The sequence below is a fragment of the Oncorhynchus masou genome, chromosome 16, assembly GCF_036934945.1.
Source record: "Oncorhynchus masou masou isolate Uvic2021 chromosome 16, UVic_Omas_1.1, whole genome shotgun sequence".
NCBI classification, from domain to species: Eukaryota; Metazoa; Chordata; class Actinopteri; order Salmoniformes; family Salmonidae; genus Oncorhynchus; species Oncorhynchus masou.
In genome coordinates this window covers 33,572,098-33,578,714 of record NC_088227.1, presented here as the reverse complement: position 1 = coordinate 33,578,714, position 6,617 = coordinate 33,572,098, and the positions used below count along the sequence as shown (strand labels likewise).

General features: G+C 44.9%; 1 long non-coding RNA gene across 1 annotated transcript; it reads right to left on the bottom strand.

Moving 5' to 3' along the window:
- Positions 1 to 3,359: 3,359 nt before the first annotated feature.
- LOC135557856 (uncharacterized) lies at positions 3,360 to 5,089 on the bottom strand. Its single transcript, XR_010458268.1, has 4 exons — positions 4,943 to 5,089; positions 4,543 to 4,592; positions 3,983 to 4,044; positions 3,360 to 3,876 (listed from the first exon to the last, which is right to left on the bottom strand). It is a non-coding gene; the product is annotated as an uncharacterized LOC135557856 (long non-coding RNA).
- Between the last annotated feature and the right edge of the window lie 1,528 nt (positions 5,090 to 6,617).

Here is a 6,617-nt window from a genome sequence, read left to right as displayed (position 1 = left end):
GCCTGTAGTGTGGTTTTCCACTTTAATTTTGAGTGTGACTCCAAATCCAGACCTCCATGGGTTGATACATTTCATTTCCATTGATAATTTGTGTGATTTTGTTGTCAGCACATTCAACTATGTAAAGAAAAAAGCATTTCATAAGAATATTTCATTCATTCAGATCTAGGATGTGTTATTTTAGTGTTCCCTTTATTTTTTTTGAGCAGTGTATATCAACCATTAGGACAGTTGAGAACTAACCTATTAGCTACAGTGGGGAGAACAAGTATTTGATACACCGCCGATTTTGCAGGTTTTCCTACTTACAAAGCATGTAGAGGTCTGTAATTTTTTATCATAGGCACACTTCAACTGTGAGAGACAGAATCTAAAACATAAATCCAGAAAATCACATTGTATGATTTTTAAGTAATTAATTTGCATTTTATGATGTTCTGTCCCTCATGAGACACTGTAGCCTATTTCACTTCCTCAATATCCAAAGAATAACTAAGATAACTCAAGAAATCTGTTAATACATGTGTACATTTTTGCCAAGAATGTTTTAGTTGCACATTTAACTAAGGTGTTTATCAATTTAAAGAAATGTGTGACTTGCCTTCTGCAAATAAAGTCTGACTGATGGGCAGGTCTGTCTCACTGTCTATGCTATTGGATAGAGAGCAATCACCACAACTGTTCACCCCCATGTTAGTGGGCATCGTCAAATCAAAACCCAACCTTCATTTACCCGTTGTGACTCACGTATGTCCAATGTCCATTTTAGATGAGATTGACTTTATGACCAAAATGATCCTATTTCCACTTTGCAGTCAAATTTGACACTAATACATTTTTGACTCATATCGATGCCACATTGGTTGTTTTCAAAGGAATGTGTTGCTTTTTAAAGGCAGCCCCCTGGGGAAAACAAACCAACTTGTGAGCATGAGATTCATATCTACATAACCTGATTCAAACTGTCCTTTGTGGTGGTACATGCTAGTTATTCATGTGCACCTTTGTGGCCCACAGAGTTCTCAGTAAGCATTAGCATGCTAGATTAGCCACGTGAGCTCATTCTGCTGATTTGAGCAGAGTATGAAACATGACTGGAAGAAAGTAGGACAAACTTGTTATGTCAGAAACTCGCTGATCAACAGGAAAACCATTTTCTCTCAATCATCTCAACCTTTCAAGCACGATTCATTCTTATGACCCATATAATATTAGCATTTGTTAGTTATATCTGCATTTGGTAGTCAATGACAACCATGAGATATACTAATTTTCTTTTCTTTCCAGGCAGCTCAGGTCTATTGACAAACATCCTAAATGTTGTTGTATAAATCATAACATCTGTGTGTTCATGTTGTAGGCCAGTGCCGGGCAACTGGTGCCCGTGGATCAAATAAGAACCCAGTCTGGGTCTCAACTTACTGTTTAAAGTTAGAATAGTAAAATACAATTTCTACATTTGGTTGTGCATCAGCAGTTTCTCTTGTTATGTCAGTCACTCAATTACCCAGGGTAGATAACATTTTTTAGATTGGTAAATGAGTCTAGCCAGCTATCTAGTAATCATGGTTGAATTACCGACCGGGGTCCCCCATTGATTTTGAGCAGCGAAAGCAGAGGGAGAACCGAGCAGGAAAGCAGAGGGGGGAACAGAGCAGGAAAGCAGAGGGAGGAACAGAGCAGGAAAGCAGAGTGAGAACAGAGCAGGAAAGCAGAGGGAGGAACAGAGCAGGAAAGCAGAGGGAGGAACAGAGCAGGAAAGCAGAGGGGGGAACAGAGCAGGAAAGCAGAGTGAGAACAGAGCAGGAAAGCAGAGGGGGAACAGAGCAGGAAAGCAGAGGGAGGAACAGAGCAGGAAAGCAGAGGGGGGAACAGAGCAGGAAAGCAGAGGGGGAACAGAGCAGGAAAGCAGAGGGGGAACAGAGCAGGAAAGCAGAGGGAGGAACAGAGCAGGAAAGCAGAGGGGGGAACAGAGCAGGAAAGCAGAGGGAGGAACAGAGCAGGAAAGCAGAGGGAGGAACAGAGCAGGAAAGCAGAGGGGGGAACAGAGCAGGAAAGCAGAGGGGGAACAGAGCAGGAAAGCAGAGGGAGGAACAGAGCAGGAAAGCAGAGGGGAGAACAGAGCAGGAAAGCAGAGGGGGGAACAGAGCAGGAAAGCAGAGTGAGAACAGAGCAGGAAAGCAGAGTGAGAACAGAGCAGGAAAGCAGAGGGGGAACAGAGCAGGAAAGCAGAGGGGGAACAGAGCAGGAAAGCAGAGGGGGAACAGAGCAGGAAAGCAGAGTGAGAACAGAGCAGGAAAGCAGAGTGAGAACAGAGCAGGAAAGCAGAGGGGGGAACAGAGCAGGAAAGCAGAGGGGAGAACAGAGCAGGAAAGCAGAGGGAGAACAGAGCAGGAAAGCAGAGTGAGAACAGAGCAGGAAAGCAGAGGGGGGAACAGAGCAGGAAAGCAGAGGGGGGAACAGAGCAGGAAAGCAGAGGGGGGAACAGAGCAGGAAAGCAGAGGGGGAACAGAGCAGGAAAGCAGAGGGAGAACCGAGCATGACAGCAAAGGGAGAACCGAGCAGGACAGCAGAGGGAGAACCGAGCAGGAAAGCAGAGGGAGAACAGAGCAGGAAAGCAGAGGGGGGAACAGAGCAGGAAAGCAGAGGGGGGAACAGAGCAGGAAAGCAGAGGGGGAACAGAGCAGGAAAGCAGAGGGGGGAACAGAGCAGGAAAGCAGAGTGAGAACAGAGCAGGAAAGCAGAGGGAGGAACAGAGCAGGAAAGCAGAGGGGGGAACAGAGCAGGAAAGCAGAGTGAGAACAGAGCAGGAAAGCAGAGGGGGAACAGAGCAGGAAAGCAGAGGGGGAACAGAGCAGGAAAGCAGAGGGGGAACAGAGCAGGAAAGCAGAGGGGGAACAGAGCAGGAAAGCAGAGGGGGAACAGAGCAGGAAAGCAGAGGGGGAACAGAGCAGGAAAGCAGAGGGGGAACAGAGCAGGAAAGCAGAGGGGGAACAGAGCAGGAAAGCAGAGGGGGAACAGAGCAGGAAAGCAGAGGGGGAACAGAGCAGGAAAGCAGAGGGGGAACAGAGCAGGAAAGCAGAGGGGGGAACAGAGCAGGAAAGCAGAGGGGGGAACAGAGCAGGAAAGCAGAGTGAGAACAGAGCAGGAAAGCAGAGGGGGGAACAGAGCAGGAAAGCAGAGTGAGAACAGAGCAGGAAAGCAGAGGGGGGAACAGAGCAGGAAAGCAGAGGGGGAACAGAGCAGGAAAGCAGAGGGGGAACAGAGCAGGAAAGCAGAGGGGGGAACAGAGCAGGAAAGCAGAGGGGGGAACAGAGCAGGAAAGCAGAGGGAGAACAGAGCAGGAAAGCAGAGTGAGAACAGAGCAGGAAAGCAGAGGGGGAACAGAGCAGGAAAGCAGAGGGAGAACCGAGCATGACAGCAAAGGGAGAACCGAGCATGACAGCAAAGGGAGAACCGAGCAGGAAAGCAGAGGGAGAACAGAGCAGGAAAGCAGAGGGGGGAACAGAGCAGGAAAGCAGAGGGGGAACAGAGCAGGAAATCGGTCCATTATATCCACAAGCTGGACACTCCATTCGGATGGGGGGGAAAAAACACAACAGGAGGTGTAGGATAGCCATTTAAGAGCACAATCAACTCAGCAAGGCTTCGGCTTTGGAGAGCAAAGGAAAATGCTAATGTATGTGAATGAATAAATGTAAGTAAAATGTTAAGCCCTGTGTACTGGTGTGTCTTTACTGCTGAGAAGATGGATGCCTTCTCCCTGTGTCTGCCTCTCTTGACAAGCTGAAGTAGCAGAGGAGTGGTCCTATTCATATCGGTCTCAGTGATACCCAAATCACGAGACACCTGCTCACAGCTGTCCAGGCCATTTAGCTGAAAATAAAACACACACACACAGTGAATGCAGCACTGACATTTGCAAGTATATTATTTGACCAAATGTCCGGCCAGCCCCATCCACTGGGAGTAACACACTCACTGAGTTGATCTCTGGCTGGAAGACAGCAAGCGTGAAGTCTACGTGGAACACCTGCAGGAAGTCTATGATAAGAGGAGAACTAGATTACTTGTTGGTTATTACTTCATTGTCGGAACTAGAAGCACAAGCATTTCGCTACACTCGCATTAACATCTGCTAACCATGTGTATGTGACAAATAAAAAAATTGATTTGATAAGGCTGGCCACCAGGCATCGTACAAATGGAAGGATATGATCAACCTCATCATGAAAATAATGAGTAATTGTAAAGTATGTTGATTATGGGATGAGCAGATTATGACAATCATGGTGGATAATAAAACCCTGGTTTACCACCCTGTGTGTTAACTTGAAGAAATGTCTTATCATTGACAAGTGGAGTTTTATTCTAGGGGGGGAGTGAATGAGAGCCAAGCAAAGGTTATGCAGATGTGGATAGATCATTTGCTTTAGACACATCCATACAATTAAGTCATTATTAAAGAGAAGCAATAAGTTGCCATAAACTTTCAGGATTTTTTGGAATACCCTCCCAAAATCAGCTAGTTATCTATCTTACCTCCGCTCTAGCTGGTTCATCCATGGCCAGGAAGACAGCAGCGCGCATTTCTGCCATGCAAAATACCAGAACACCAAAAAGAGGGTGTTGGCCAAAGCAAGTGGGCCGCATAAACTACTTCGCTATACACTAGATAGGTAACTAAGTATCTAAATATGTATACTTATAAATGAGTTAGCTAGCTGACTAGCAGTTGGTTATCCAGTTAGAAGCTAGCTCGCTCACTAGATCTCATGACAGTAAACCGGGGACTTCACCGCGGGTCAGATGGCCAGCTAACGTTACCACTGTGCAATCTATGTAGCTATTGCGAAATGTTAACGTTAGCTGTGTTACAGCAACATTCTCAGTCTTTGAACTGTCCTTTCAACATAGCTTCACAAGTTATATAGCTACGTACCTTTAGTTTATTCAACAACTTTCTTTCTTTCAGATGACAACCAAAACAAACACTGAGGACAGGGCAGCCCTCTGATAATTCAGCAACACCGATTCCAGGAAAAAGTCACCTGCAAATCCAGCGCCTGCTCCTTGCACGAGCGAAACTGTGGATACATGCATGTCTTTAGTGCCACAATGACTGAGTCATAGAGAGATACGAATGAATTGAAAATGTCTATCAGATATTTTGATTGAAGTTGCTGTTGATTTGCTGACCTGTCTCATGTGTCAAGGTGCAATACCTACTAGGCTACACTGTCCTAAGGTTTGGGAATGGTTGGTCGTGACATTTGTTCCATAGTGTTCACTCTCACAGTTGTGTGCCTTTACAACATTGTTTTATTAAAATGTAACCTTTATTTAACTAACCAAGTCAGTTAAGAACAAACTCTTATTTACAATGACTGCCTACCCCGGCTAAGCGCTGTGTGCACACCCGCGCAAACGACGCTGGGCCAATTGTGCGCCACCCTATGGGACTCCCAATCACGGCCGGATGTGATACAGCTTCGAATCGAACCAGGGACTGAGATGCAGTGTCTATTTCGACCCGGGAGCCCACGCCGTTTAGATCTTTGCGGCGTATCAACAAAAAAAAGATGCACGTCAAATAACCCTATTCGACGCTCAAATAAGCTTTTAATTTGACACGTCAAATAACACAATTATATTATAGAATGTTGTGTGTGCTGAATTTGCACGTGCAAGCTAAGCGCCACCATTACGATCACTGTCAAAGCTGGACAATCCTGCGTTGGTAACCAGCCTGAAAACAATGAACAGTCATGTTCAATATTCTTAGCAATGATTTAGGAATCTATGTGAGTAAGTATTCAATAGGCCACTTGTTGTTATCCTATTGAAATAACTAGCTAGCCAGCTACTTAACCCTGTTGCCCAAAACTACATTTATAAGCAGCCAGCTAGCTTCATCTGGCTACTATTGACCGGACCCGGTCTTGACCGGACCCGGTTATGTGTTGTGAAGCTTGCCACAATAGTGGAATTTGCTGTTCGCATTCAAAATAAAAATCCATCTTTGAAAGTAACGCAGAAAGTTACAATTGGTGGAATCATGCAATTTTCAGACGAGGTAATGTTAAACATGAATGGAGTGTTGGAATGTGGAGCAATGAAGTGGGGTATCAGTCTACGTGTTGACACCCAGAGAACACAACTGTGAAATGTTTAGCAAATATTAACTCTTATTGCGGGACTTTGACCCAGTCAGCCTATTGTGTGCATTGACATTCATATTGCACTGTGCAGCTTTACCTAATGATTGGGGATCAATGAAATACACATAGTAGGTTGACTGGTACAATAAATGTGGCTCAATTCACAGTGGTTTCAGAGTCCTGCAATAAGAGCTACGGCTAATGTTCCCTGGGAGTCACGAAGTCAGTAGACTGATACCACATGTCATTGATCCACAATCCATAGATGATGCTGTACAGTGAAATAAGTATGCCCCTAATGCTATTCTAAAGTCTAATACATCCAATGTGGTTTCAACAGATTTTTGTCAAATTAAAACAAATTATTGTCTTTTGTTGAATTTATATAAGAACATTCCAACCTCATTTAGCATCATCTATTCCATTATGGCATGATTCCACAATGTATATTATTTG